This window comes from Lathyrus oleraceus, chromosome 5 (assembly GCF_024323335.1).
Source record: "Lathyrus oleraceus cultivar Zhongwan6 chromosome 5, CAAS_Psat_ZW6_1.0, whole genome shotgun sequence".
NCBI lineage: Eukaryota > Viridiplantae > Streptophyta > Magnoliopsida > Fabales > Fabaceae > Lathyrus > Lathyrus oleraceus.
The window spans coordinates 449,247,140-449,262,764 of NC_066583.1; the positions used below are offsets into that span (position 1 = coordinate 449,247,140).

A 15,625-nucleotide genomic window follows, 5' to 3' on the forward strand; every position below is an offset into this window, starting at 1 on the left:
AAATACTTAAGTGATTTTGGCATATTATGAGATATGGGCCAAAATACACTTAAGTGGGCTTTTTAGCTTGAAGCCCACACAAGTGGTTCTATAAATAGAACCCTTGGGTAGAAGCATTATAACACTCTAATTGGAATTTCGTTTCCCTCTCTCTCTCACTCAAAGCCTTCATTCGTAGCAGCTAGCACTGAGATTGAAGGAACCCGTTCGTGTGGACTGAGTAGAGACGTTGTCATCGTTCAACGTTCGTGATTGCCACAAGAGGTAACGATTCTATCACTGATCATGCCCATTCGTAACGATCACTAAATGGAGAAATTTTTAATTTTCGCTGCGCCTTGGATGGCAATTCTCCTTCACTATGCTCATGAAACATACCACACACAAACAATATGCAAAAGGTGTGGCCTAATCTCATCCATACTCATGTCAATTTTTCAATCAACTAGCATTAGGACTTTGAGATGTCATAGGCCAAGTAGAAATGAATGGATGAAGAAGGATAATTAGATGAAGAGGGAAGGGGATGAATGAGATCACAAATTGGTCAAAGGAGGACTTTTACCAAATTAATATCATTCATTCATTTTGGGAGATGGAATGTACATTCCATCAATCCCCTAAATCCAATGATATTAACTTGACAAAGTCAAATCAACCTTGACCAAGGCCCAACAACAATAAGAAAACTCAAACAAGTCAATACAAATGGTCAACAAAATTTAATTGGCATTTATTCAATTAAAAATAATAAAATAGTGCATTTAATTCAAATATGTTTTGTCCAATTCCTAAAATCTCATCAAAACTGAAATTTTGGTATCAGATATAAGATGTCGAAGGTAATGTCACGACACTAATATCTGTTAACACACATAGGATAAAGATACAGAATGGTAAAGCAAATAACACAAGAAATTGTTAACCCAGTTCGGTGCAACTCACCTACGTGTGGGGGCTACCAAGCCAGGAAGGAAATTCACTAAAATAGAATTAGTTCAACGACTCTTCGTACACTTCAACAAGTTATAGTCTTTCTCACCTAATCTCTACCCGTGCAATTTCTACCTAAGCACTCTTAGATATGAGAACCCACTCACTTCCCTACAATCACACACCAGTGATTTTAAACAACAATCCCTTGAGAAAAGAAAATACTTTTCAATTACACACTCTTGATTTTACTTCATAGTTTCAATCAAGAAGACACGCTCTTGATCTTGCTTCATAGCTTTGATCAAGAAGACACACTCTTGCTTAACAGCTTTAGAGTGACAAATTACAACCACAAATCAGTCCAATTCAATCATCAATGGATGACTTGAATGACTTACAAGTCTCACGACTAAACAGACACAAACCCTATCTCTCTCTCTATATTTCGCTCAGTATTGGTTGTGTGTACAAACAGGTTTTCTAAGTCCCTTTTTATAGAAGCATCCAGCTGGGCTTGGACATCTTGAAAACCCTAAATCTATTTTCCAATCAAATCTTTTTATAACAACTGGTTAGATCTCCTTGGAAAATAAGTAAATCTGGTTGTAATCCATGATTGAATGCGCCAGCTAATCATATCTTCAATCATACAAAGATTGCCATTAATTGTGCAATCACAAAACACCAGACATTCATACTAAATGTTCTGTGTACAGGATGTCATGACATCGGGTCTAACATCCTAGAAAAATCCTGCATAATCCAATAATTCCTTTTATAACTTCCAGCAGGTACAGCCATATCAGATGCCATGACCTTATGTATGTCATCTGAAACAATCATGCACAAACATGTCTTTCATTTAAGCTCCAGCAGGTACAACCAATATCAGAAGCCATGGCATTGTATGTGGCATTCTGAAACAATCCTGCATGAACATGTTCTTGAACTCCAACAGGTACATAGGATATCTCATGTTAAGACATCACACATAACATCTTGTGAACACTCTTTGTTTTACCAAAATTGCTGCCAACACTTAGAATCAACAAACTCCCCCTTTGGCAAATTTTGGCTAAAACATATATTTGTCCTTTTTGTTCATAAGGTAAACTATCAGCAGTTAAACAACATAACAGTAGTTTAATCAGCAGCAGAAGCAAAACAATTACTAGTTATGGCTACTTGTAATGCACACATGCACAAGGGTACTTCTCCTCCCCCTAAATTTGTGCAACAAAAACAGAATTACTAGTTATGGATGTGTCGCACCTCGAAAAATGATAATGTGATCCCTCGCAATGGAACGCGGAAAAAATGTTGTTCGAAACAGAGTCGCCACCGAACTTTATTTATCCCAATGAAGGAATAGGAAAATATCGAGAAAACCTTTAGGAAAATAGAATAATGGTTGTCGCAACCATATTCGGGTTCGGGAGTCGATTACGCAAGGGGAAGGTATTAGCACCCCTCACGTCCGTTGTACTCAACGGGAACCTTTTAGTCTGATTTTGCTATTTGACTGTTAATTGAATGTTATTCGCTTGCTTCGAGTGATTAGAATTAATGATAGATATGGATGAAGACCTCAGGAGGGAGAAATGGGAGGTTTTTTATTAGTGTGCTCGCGAAGATAAAGCAATCTCCTGCCTACGTATCCTTATGGTGCAATAAGGAAATCAGAGCATTCGTAGTTCGGGCTACTACGAATATTTGGTGTGTTTTGTTTTCATGAACGACTGTGTAGGTCGGCGTTCTAGTGGCTGGACGCTGGCTTGTCTACTCTCGGTGGAGGCTCTAGCACTGGTTTATTGTGCGCATTAGAAAGGATTGACAGTGTTCTTTTTGAATGGAAGGGTTTTGGTCACGCAGGGGTGACGATTTGAATTGATGTGTTTGGGTGTTTTGGTTTGGTTTCAATCGCTCGGGGGCGAGAAGCTAGTTTGATTTGTTTGGGACACTTTTGAAGAACGACGAAAGATTGAGCAATGTGGTGTACACCAATCGTCCAATTATTTCGAGGAATAATAAGGTGAACGCCTTCTACTCCCTTTTCGTTCGAATTATTTTTAAAGTTAGTTTGTGGATGTTGAATATGCACGGTAGTGAGGCGTACGCCTCCTACTTGCTTATTCAAAGAATAATGAGGCGAGCGCCACCTATTCCCTTATCCAAGTTTATTTAGCGTATATCAATCAGAAGTCGATAATTTGAGCAATGTGGCATACGCCAATTATTCAAATAATCGAGAGATGGCGAGGCGAACGCCTCTCATCCTTTATCATCCGAGGTTTAGATTGTAAAAAGAAATGCCCTTAGATGTCGTATTTGATTTGTGAAAATAGTTTGAATTGTTAATTTGGTAGGTTTTGAAAAGGTCGACGATTTGAGCAATGTGGCGTACGCCCATTATCCAAATAATCAAGGAGTGGTGAGGCGAACGCCTCCCATTCTCTAATTGAGGTTTAAGTTATAAAGTTTGTTTTTATGAAATTGTATTTGATATAAGAGGTGATTTGAGTTTATTCGATTGTGTTTTAAATTGATGACGAAGATTCGAGCAATGTGGCGTACGCCAATTAGTCGAATAATCGAAAGATAGTGAGGCGTACGCCTCCTATCCTTTTATTATCGGAAATTTAGAATTAAATGGGTTTAGGATTTGTAGTTGATTTAGAAAATGTGATTTGAATGTGTATGATTAAGGTTTAGTCGGGTGACAAGAACTCGAGCAATATGGCGTACGCCAATTATTCAAGTGCTTGAGAAATAGTGAAGCGTACGCTCCCTATATCTTTTTCATCCCAAAATTTATGTTTGAAAGAGAAAATTATTTTGAAGTTAGATGGTTTGGAAAAGGATTGAATTCGTGTTTATGAATGAAATGAATTTTATTTAGTGTATTATTCATCTACTCGATTAATCAATAACCAAGTAGGTCTCATTGTAAGAAAGCCCAAGAGTAAGCTATGTGAGGTTGATGGCGACGCATAAAAGCGATCGACTTACAAAGGTGTTTTTGAAAATGGGCTCGATATTTGGATCGAGAATTGTGGTTTGTGCTTTTTGAAATTGGTTTGAATTGATGATGAATTGAAATTGAATTTGTTTATTATGAAAAGATGGTGGAAAAGAAATCGGTCAACCTTTAATTATTAACTCATCAGAATTCGGTTAAGTTGATTAATTGAATTAATTAAGATTAATTATCAAAATTATTTAATTATCCTAAATAATTAAGTTAATTAAGATTAATTAATTGAAATGAATTAATCAAACAAAAGTTCAATTAATTAGTTTTTAAGAGAACAAATGACAACAAGTGACAATGTTGATTTAATTTACATTGATGTGCTCAAACCGGTTTGTGCGAGATAACAAGGATTTATGTTATTTGCGATATCATAACACGGTGAAAAATCATATTGATGTTTTGTAATCTTTGGCGATATACCGACATGAAGTTGTCGGATCTGCGAATTAAAATTTCAATTTAGCATAATGAAAACAAAATAATTACAATGCATTGTTTTACAATGTCACCAAATTATGTACAAACATGAAAGATATACCAAACAATATGATTCTAAAGCACACACCCCCACACTTAAGCCTAATTATCATACAAGAGATAGAAACAATATACAAACCAAAGCCTCATAACATAGTGAACACGGAACGTCCCCATTATCGACTTGAATTCGGCACCTTTTCAAGAAGAATAGCAAAGTTACTGATTTATTAAATTACATTTGCCAAACTAATATCCTTAATACCCATAAAAACATAAATGCGGTCTTCTTCTAACACAGTGAACACTAATACCTCAGCAACATGGATACAACAAGCAATGCAAATAAATTATCCCTTAACTCCACGGATACAAACTACATCCATGTTTTCCTAATTATTCTTTTATATTCAACACAGACAAAAAAATATTAATCATAACAACAACTCAGGCAGAATTAACAAAATGAATAAAATGTAATTGAGCCGAAAACAAACATCAAAGTATTAATGGAGCGATTGGCTCAAACGTTACCGTACAAGAAGCACTCCATTACTTGTTGTTGTGGTCCTGCAGGAAGTCATACTTTTACGCTGTTGCATTCAATTTTCACAGCCTATACCATGGAGCAAAAAAAAACCTCACCGAGACGCAACACTTTAAACTCATCGATTCGACACCCATAATGCTTTAACGGCTGAGTTCATCTTTCATTGTGTTGTTGAGTTTCTGTCCTCTTTGATGTTAAAGACTTGCCCTGTTTGCTGAGTTGTTGTCAAGGTGATGTTGTCGGAAAGCTGAGTTTGAACAAATCCGTTGTTGTTGATCACTGCTGGGTTGGATGCGAATCTGGAATGAAGTTTGGGACTGTGGAGTCGGCCGGAGGAAGAGAGAAATCGTTGGACGGTTGAAGACGTGGTGGATCCGGAGAAGAATGGAAGATAGACTTCCTCGTGGAGTTTTTGACGGCGGCAACGGTTGGAGTTGCGATTGAAATGGCGGACGGTGGCGATGGTTGAGGTAAGTCGTCGGTGAAGGTGGGTTGTAGATCTGTGAGTTTTGTGGGTTTGTGATAGCGGTTTTGACGGTGGATGGTGAATCGACAGTGAGGAAGATGTGTGGAGGCGGATCTTGGATGGAGGGTGGAGTTCTCCGGAGTCGTGAAGGCGTTGTTGTTGGTGGGTGGATCGGTGGTTTCACTTGTTGGAAGACGAAGGAGGCGAAGTGAAGGTTTGAGCGCGGTTGTGGGGTTGATGGAAGAAGGCGGAGGCGAAGGTGGGTGAACGGTGAGGTTTTGTGGTTTGTGATGATGGAGGTGAGATTTTTGGATGGTGGTGTTTGGGTTTTGAAGGAGACGAAGAGTCTCCTCCTTTACTTCTCTTTCTCTTTTTTTCTTTTTTCAGCCTTTTTTACAGAGGGATAATGAGGCGTGTGAGGGAGTGTGAGGGATTGTGAGAGTGAGAGGTAGTAACGGTGAAGAGAGACGTTGAGGATTGTGAGGAGAGGCGCGTCATGGGAAATGAGTGATGGAGTGAGGGTTTAATGAGAGTTGTGGGTGAGGTGTGAGCTGAGTGTAACGGTATTGAGTGGAGTGTGAGAAAGGATTTTTCTCAGAATGACGTGTGTGTGAGAGAAGAGCTTTATTAATTATTTTTGTCTTTTTCATTATTATTATTATTTTTTAAAAGAGGATCCAATTTCAAAAATATATGTAACTTGTCAACCATTATTATTACTTATTATTAAAGAAATATTTTTGTTAAAAATTCTTAATAAAGATTTTGATTTAAATAAGCTCTAATTATTTTAATTAATAACTAAACCAAAAAAATTGACCAATTAGAAATAGAAACTGAGTATAAATTTGCTCGGAAAATTAAATCAGTCACACTAAAATTGTCAGCACAAAACATACTTGTTAAAAAAAATACATCGTTTCCTCAAATTCTGAAATAAATTTGCACCGGTTAAAAGGCTCAGGCGGGTCAAAATATAATCAAAACAGTCGCTGAAAAATACAACGAGCACACCAGGTTAAACTACGTGAACAGTAGATTAATAATACTGGTGTCTGCAATTTTAAATTTGAAACTTTTTTACCCGCTGATTTTTTACACATTCTTGAGAAATGATTTAACCAATTGGTCTGTATTTTCAATAAAATTATTCTGGCTGATATTTTAGGAATTTATTCAATATGGAATGTATGTCATGCTATGCATATGATGCAAAATAAAAGTGAAATCAATTTTACGAAAATTTAAACATGCCCGGACAAAATTGGCGTATGACAGGATGCAACTAGTAAGACACACAAATGCACAAGGGTACTCCTTCTCCCCCTAAATCTGTGCGCACAACAAACAGTCTCCATGAACAAAACAGCTACTATAACTCCAGCACCTGTACCAGCCAGAATGTCATTCTGACATCTGTTTCAACAACAACACCTGTGAACCATGTCTGACATCCTCTTTGACATCTGTAAACAGAACAACATTCTATTTTAACACCTGTGCACTTCCTTTAAAAATAGTTGTCCTCCAGCTATATACATCTCACAACTTCCACAACAGCTTCCATATCAGCACTTCTCCCCCTTTTTAGTCAAAATTGACCAAAGGTGGCCTTTTTCCAAATCAACAAAACTTCAATCTTTCAAACATCAGCATCAAAATAGCTTCCAGTCACACAGTCTAGTCCTTGCCACAGCACAGTTTACCCAGTCGGGGATAACCACAAACTCCTTTACTTGCTATAGGTTCTCATGAACACAGATCCCCAACTTCCCCCTTAAACATTCGAATTGATTGGCATCCAAAGCTTTAGTGAAAATGTCTGCTAATTGCTTTTCAGTAGTAACATGCTCCAGAGTTATGATCTTCTCTTCTACAAGTTCTCTGATGAAGTGATGACGAATGTCAATGTGCTTTGTCCTGCTATGTTGAATAGGATTTTTGGAAATATTTATGGCGCTCAGGTTATCACAGTATAATGCCATGACTTCTTGTGTGACATTGTATTCAAATAACATTTGCTTCATCCAGACCAGTTGAGAACAACTACTCCCAGCTGCTATGTATTCAGTTTCATCAGTGGATAGAGATACACAGTTTTGTTTCTTGCTAAACCATGAAATTAGATTGTTCCCCAAAAAGAAGCATCCCCCAGATGTGCTTTTCCTATCATCAGCACTTCCAGCCCAGTCAGCATCACAGTAACCAGTCAACATGGATCCAGATCCATGAGTATACAACATCCCATAGTCACTTGTGCTATTGACATATTTCAGTATTCTCTTCACTTGGTTTATGTGACTGACTTTTGGTTCAGCTTGATACCTAGCACAAACACCTACAGCAAATGCAATGTCAGGTCTGCTTGCTGTGAGATATAGCAGACTTCCTATCATGCTTCTGTATAGACTCTGATCTACACTGACACCATTTTCGTCTTTGGAGATTTTCACATGAGTAGGAGCAGGTGTCCTTTTATGACTTGCATTTTCCATGTCAAACTTCTTCACAATGTTCTTGACATACTTGCTTTGAGATAGAAAGATAGAGTCTTCCATCTGTTTGACTTGTAGCCCAAGAAAGTAGGTCAGTTCTCCAACAAGGCTCATCTCAAACTCAGATTGCATTTGCCTAACAAAATGTTCAACCATCTGTTCTGACATCCCACCAAATACAATGTCATCTACATATATTTGTGCCACCATGAGCTTTCCTCCTTCATTCTTCACAAACAGAGTTTTGTCAATACCTCCTTTCTTGTATCCATTGTCAGCAAGGAACACTGAGTCTCTCATACCAAGCCCTGGGAGCTTGCTTCACCCCATAGAGGGCTTTCTTTAATCTGTACACATGTTGTGGAAGATTTGGATCTGTGAATCCTTTAGGCTGTTCAACATATACTTCTTCATTTAAGTAGCCATTCAGGAAGGCACTTTTTACATCCATTTGAAACAACTTGAATTTCAGAATGCATGCCACTCCAAGCAATAGTCTAATGGACTCAAGGCGAGCTACATGAGCAAATGTTTCATCAAAGTCTACTCCTTCAACTTGAGTATATCCTTGAGCTACTAATCTGGCTTTGTTTTGAGTAACAACCCCTTGTTCATCAGATTTATTCTTATATACCCACTTTGTTCCTATGACATTTACTCCTTCAGGTCTAGGAACCAATTCCCATACTTCATTCCTCTTGAATTGGCCTAACTCCTCTTGCATTGCATTAATCCAGAACTCATCAGTCAAGGCTTCCTTGATATTTCTGGGTTCAATCTTTGACACAAAGCAACCATGTGAGATCACTTCCCTTGATCTAGTAGTGACTCCTTTATCTGGATCTCCTATGATAAGATCTTTGGGATGATCCTTCTGAATTCTGATAGAGGTTCCCTTGTTGATTTTGTCATCTTCAGGTTCAGCTTGAGGAGGTTCTTCTTCCTTATTTTTGTCTGAGAAGTCAACTGGAGAATCATTCAAAGATGTCTCAACATCGTCTGTGACATCCGTCTGTTGGTCATCAACCACAACATTAATGGATTCCATCAATACATTAGTTCTGGAATTAAAGACCCTGTAAGCTCTGTTGTTCGTTGAATAGCCCAGAAATATTCCTTCATCACTTTTGGGATCCATCTTCCTTCTTTGCTCACGATCAGCCAGGATATAGCATTTGCTACCAAATACATGGAAGTATTTGACTGTAGGTTTTCTTCCTTTCCAGACTTCATAAAGGGTTGTGGGAGTTCCTTTCTTTAATGTCACTCTGTTGTGAACATAGCAGGTTGTGTTCATGGCTTCAGCCCAAAAATGATAGGGCAATTTCTTAGCATGAATCATAGCTCTGACTGATTCTTGAAGAGTCCTATTTTTTCTTTCCACCACACCATTTTGCTGGGGAGTGATGGGAGATGAGAACTCATGATGAATTCCTTCTGAAGAGCAGAATTCAGCAAATTTGCTGTTCTCAAACTCCTTTCCATGATCACTTCTAATTTTGACAACAAGACTTTCTTTTTCCCTTTGAAGTTTCAAACAAAGCTCCTTAAAGAAAAGACTTCAAATACATAAGATTTTTCTCTTATAAAATTGATCCATGTGTATCTAGAGAAATCATCCACCACCACATATGCATATTTCTTCCCACCAAGGCTTTCTACTTGCATTGGTCCCATCAAGTCCATATGAAGTAGTTCCAGGACTTTGGTAGTTGTGTCATGTCTGAGCCTCTGGTGTGACATCCTTGTTTGTTTTCCAATCTGACATTCTCCACAGATTTTTCCCTCATCAATCTTTAAGTTGGGAATTCCTCTAACAGCTTTAACTGATATGATCCTTTTCATACCTTTAAGGTGCAGATGGCCCAATCTTTGATGCCATATCTTCACTTCTTCTTCTTTGGCTAAGGTACACATTGAAGAGTATCCAGTTTCTTGAGAGCTCCACATGTAGCAGTTGTCTTTGGACCTAACTCCCTTCATGATTACTTTATTTTCTTTGTTAGTAATCAGACATTCAGTTTTGGTGAAGTTTACATTCAGACCTTGATCACACAGTTGATTGATGCTTATAAGATTAGCAGTTAATCCCTTAACAAGTAGGACATCATCAAGGTCAGGAACTCCAGGGCAATCCAGCATACTCATTCCCTTGATTTCACCCTTTGCACCATCACCAAAGGTAACATAACTCATGGCATGAGGATGAAGTTCAGTTAGCAGATTTTTGTTCCCAGTCATATGTCTGGAGCAACCACTGTCAAAATACCAATCTTCTTTGGCTGAAACTCTGAGGGAAGTGTGAGCTATTAGACTTGTGACCTTTGTCTTAGGAACCCATTGCTTTTTGTTGACAGTCTTGTGATGCTTGGACCTTGATTGGTATTGAGACTGAATAGGGCCAGGATAGCCACATAGCTTATAGCAGAAGGGCTTCAGGTGGCCAAATTTTCCACAGTATTGGCATTTCCATCTTTGATGCTTCTCTTTTTTGCTGTTGTGACATCTGATGTGAAATCTCAGGTTTGCTTTTAACATGGCTGCACTTAGGTTTGGATTTTGGTTTGCAACCAGTGTAACTGCACTCAGCCTTGAATCCAATGCCAGATTTGTTTCCTGTTATTTGGCCAGTCTGGAGAATCTTGTCTAAGATAGCAGATCCATTGTTAAGCATTCTTACATACTTAGTCATCTCATCTAGTTTGGAATTCAAGAATACAGCTTCAATCTTCAATTTTGAGATGGTTTCCACAAGCTCTTCCTTTTCATTTTCCAGCTGAGCTGTCACTTTCTTCTGACTTTCAATTTGTCTGCACACTCCTTCACTTCTGTGGCACAACTCTTTAAGGGTTCTTTCATCATCAATTGACTCTTCCTTAGACCCCCATCTTCCTGTCAATGCAGTCACATGGTTTGTAGCTTCTTCTGTTTCACTTCCATCAGACCAAGAGGCCACAAGACTCCTCTTTTGTTTCTTGAGGTAGGTCCCACATTCAGTTTTAATATGACCATACCCATTACATCCATAGCACTGAACTTCTTTGGGCTTTTCTTCAGACTTTGGTTTCTTACCAAAGCTGTTGGATTTACTGATGTCAGATGTGATGTTCTTGACATTGCCCTTTGCTCTCACATCTACCTTTTTTATCAGTCTGTTGAACTGTCTTCCCAGCATTGCTATCTCATTTGCCAGGTCTTCATCAGTATCTTGACCACCTTCCTCATCTTCCTCTTCAGTGTTTGACATAAATGCTATGCTCTTGGCTTTCTTTTCAGCTCCATCACATATTCCCATCTCAAATGTTTGGAGGGATCCAATTAGCTCATCAACTCTCATATTTGAGATGTCTTGAGATTCTTCTATGGTTGTTACTTTCATAGCAAATCTCTTGGGGAGTGATCTGAGTATTTTTCTTACTAACTTTTCATCTGACATCTTCTCACCAAGGCTCCAGAGGCATTGGCAATTTCAAGGATACTCATGTAGAATTCATGAATATTTTCATCTTCTTTCATCCTTAAGTTTTCAAACTTGGTGGTGAGCAGCTGTAGTCTAGACATTTTCACTCTAGAGGTGCCTTCATGAGTGGTTTTGAGAATGTCCCAAGCATCTTTAGCTACTTCACAAGTGTTTACAAATCTGAAGATGTTCTTGTCCACTCCATTGAAGATGGCATTCAATGCTTTAGAATTTCCAAGGGCTAGGTCGTCCTCCTCCTTGGACCATTGTTCTTCAGGCTTTTTCTCAGCAGTGGCTTCTCCTTCTTTAGTGACTACAGGGTGCACCCAGCCTGTCAATACAGCCTTCCAAGCCTTGTTATCAAGAGATTTTAGAAAGGCTACCATTCGAGGTTTCCAATAGTCATAGTTAGAACCATCCAAAATTGGTGGCCTGTGAACAAATCCTCTATCTCTCTCCATTGTACCAGAAAGTATTGCCCCTAGATCTCACCCAGAACCAGAGCAGGATGCCTGCTCCGATACCAATTGAAATTCTGGTATCAGATATAAGATGTCGAAGGTAATGTCACGACACTAATATTTGTTAACACACATAGGATAAAGATACAGAATGGTAAAGCAAATAACACAAGCAATTGTTAACCCAGTTCGGTGCAACTCACCTACGTCTGGGGGTTACCAAGCCAGGAAGGAAATTCACTAAAATAGAATTAGTTCAAAGACTCTCCGTACACTTCAACAAGTTACAGTCTTTCTCACCTAATCTCTGCCCGTGCAATTTCTACCTAAGCACTCTTATGTATGAGAACCCACTCACTTCCCTACAATCACACACCAGTGATTTTAAACAACAATCCCTTGAGAAAAGAAAATTGTAGGTGTTTAATTGGCTGCATTATATGGTAAAACACTAGATGGGTACTAATGTCTTGACTGATGTCATGACATGTATGTGTGACTACATTGTAGTTACTGCAGGACTAGCTAACACAGGATTTATTGAATGTCAAACTGGATGCAGTGACATTCATACCTGTCAACAGATACTAAGGAATAGAACAGCAGGAGTTTTGTTTGAACTTAGTATTCATTTGCAGTCTGGTTATCAAGGAAGAACCAGACCTGGCATAAGGCCTACTGACTGAATGTCAAACTGGATGTTATGACATTCATCATTGACAGCAGCTACTGAAGATTAGGCAGAGTGGTGTTCTGCTATACTTCAGCATGTAACTTAGTTTGTTCTTCAAAAGAATAACAAAACTAACTTAAGGCCAATTGTGTAAATGTTAAGTTGGACACTTTGACATTTATTAATGTATGTTGTTACTGTAGTATGGTCATTTTGATCATGTACAGGTCAACAAAATTGTACAGTCTGTTTTCTGGAAAAACAGACTCAGCATATGGACCTTGATGTCAAGCTGAATGTCGTGACATTCATTCCTGACAGCATATGCTATATTGTAGGTTGTTCAGTTTTCTGTTTCAGCTTTTTCTCAGGCTATTCTTCAGGGATTCAACAGCTGAGAGAAAATCCAGGAAATCAACAACCAAGCTACATTCAATGAACCTAACAAATAGCCTATTTGTTAGTAACCTAAATGTTGAATTTGAGGGAACTTGTGTGACCTAAAATTCAGGAGAATACAGGTGCAAAAGCCCAGGTGCTGCAATATAAAAAGGAAGGGGTTCCTTCATTCAGCTTCAGGGATTTTGAGGCGTGAAGATTTAGTGTGTCCATCATACTTCACTGCTGTATTTTGTGAGTCTAGTATTAGACGTATCTTGTAAGCCAAGCCATTATCAAGTGGATGATTGATGTGGCATAGGGTGTTCATTGAGTTGTAAGTGTTGTGTCGCTCAAAGCTTTTAAGCGTGAGTGCTGTGTATCTTGATTTAAGCTATGAAGCATAATCAAGAGTTGTCTTTGAAGTGTGACTTCAAAGTGTCTTTAATTTTGATTCAAGGTATTTATCACTGAGGTGATTGAGGGGGAGTGAGTAGGAACTCTGATCTTAGTGTAAGATTGAAATTGCATTGGGTAGTGATTAAGTGAGAAGTTGTAAACGGGTGAGTTTAGCTTTGAATTGATACTGCTAATAGTGGATTTCCTCCCTGGCTTGGTAGCCCCCAGATGTAGGTCATGTTGGACTGAACTGGGTGAACAATTACTTGTGTTATTTACTGCACTTACTTTTAAGTTCTGCATTATTCTTGTCTGTGCAGAATTGGATGTCATAACAGCCTGCGTGACATCCAAAGTCTGATAACTAGAATTTCAATTGGCATCAGAGCAGGCACCCTGCCTGTGAAGTTCTGGGTGAGATCTAGGGAAGTTACTTTCTAGTACCATGGACAAGGATTTAGGACACTCAAACAGACCACCCATGTTGGATGGATCTAATTATGATGACTGGAAGCCTCGTATGATAGCCTTCTTAAGGTCTCTAGACAGCAAAGTCTGGAGAGCTGTCAACAAAGGATGGGAACATCCAACGAGGACAGGTGAAGATGGAGTCAGTGCGCAGATTCCTGAAGAAGAGTGGGACAAGGAGCAAGAGGCATTAGCTCTTGGAAATTCCAAGGCCTTGAATGCATTGTTCAATGGAATCAGCAAGAACATCTTCAGGCTGGTGCACCACTGTGAACTAGCTAAGGAAGTTTGGGATACCCTCAAGGTAACTCATGAAGGTACTTCCAAGGTGAAGATGTCCAAACTTCTGATGTTGACAACCAAGTTTGAAAATCTGAGGATGAAAGAGGATGAGACTATTCATGACTTTCACATGAATATTCTTGAAATTGCAAACACCTCTGGTGGACTAGGTGAGAAAATGACTGAAGAGAAACTTGTAAGAAAGATTCTCAGGTCCTTGCCTAAGAGGTTTGCTATGAAGGTCACAGCCATAGAGGAGGCGCAGGACATCAGCAATATGAAGGTAGATGAGCTCATTGGTTCTCTCCAAACCTTTGAAATGGGCTTAGGTGAGTATGCTGAGAAGAAGAAAAGCATAGCCTTTATATCTAATGCTGAAGAGGAGTCAGAAGAAGGATATACTGGAGGTGATGAAAGTATATCAGAAGCCTTAGCCATGCTTGGGAGGCAGTTCAACAAGTTCATGAAGAAGATTGATCAAAGAGGTAGACCTAATGTCAAGAACATCCCGTCTGACATTAAGAAAAGATCAACTTCTGAGGAGAAGTTCAACCATGGGAAGGGAATCCAGTGTCATGGTTGTGAAGGGTATGGACACGTCAGAGCTGAATGTCCTACTTACCTCAAATTGCAAAATAAGGGGCTAGCTATCACATGGTCTGAAGGAGATTCTGAAAGTGAATCTGAAGGAGAATCTGCCAAACATGTCACTGCACTAACCAGTGTTTGTGTCTCTGAAGATGACACAAGTGCAGATGAACTGACATTTGATGAACTTGCTGCAGCATATAAGAAGTTGTGTACCACCAGTGCAGAAGTGCGTGCACAAGGAGAAAAGCAGAAGAAACTCATCAAGGAACTGGAAGATGAGAGACAGAAGCAACTGTCTGCCATAGAGGGGCTAAATGGTGAGATAGCCCTGCTGACCTCCAAGCTGAACCAGATGACCAAATCCATCAGAATGATGAATAAGGGAACTGACACCTTGGAAGAGATTCTAAAGGTGGGACAGCAGTCTGGAACCAAATCTGGGCTAGGATTTGGAAAAAGAGCTGAACACAAACGCCCAAAGGCTAGAGTTCAGAAGTTCAAGCGGATGTCAAAGCCAATGTCTCAACATCGAGGAACTAGGATAAATGACCATCAGAAGATGAAATACCAGGAGTGGAGATGTCACCACTGTGGTAGGCTTGGTCATATCAAAGCCTTCTGTTACTGGATTCATGGTTTCCCTAACCATGCCTCACAGGTCAAGTCTAAGCGTAAATCATATAAGCGCTATGTTCCCATAAAGAAGCAACAATGGTATGCTAGGATAGCACACACTGCTCTAAGGGCCTCTACCAAAGAAGACTGGTACTTTGACAGTGGATGCTCGAGACATATGACTGGTATGGAAAATCTGCTGGTAGATATTCATCCTCACAATACCAGCTATGTGACCTTTGGTGATGGTGCCAAAGGAAAGATAAAAGGTGTGGGCAAGCTGGACTGCTCTGGAGTTCCAAAACTGAATAATGTGCTGTTAGTGAGAGGACTAACTGCA

General features: G+C 39.1%; 1 long non-coding RNA gene across 1 annotated transcript; it reads right to left on the reverse strand.

Moving 5' to 3' along the window:
* Window positions 1-4,410: 4,410 nt before the first annotated feature.
* LOC127085366 (uncharacterized) lies at window positions 4,411-6,103 on the reverse strand. The gene is made up of 2 exons (XR_007789109.1): window positions 4,982-6,103; window positions 4,411-4,644 (listed from the first exon to the last, which is right to left on the reverse strand). It is a non-coding gene; the product is annotated as an uncharacterized LOC127085366 (long non-coding RNA).
* Window positions 6,104-15,625: the final 9,522 nt, after the last annotated feature.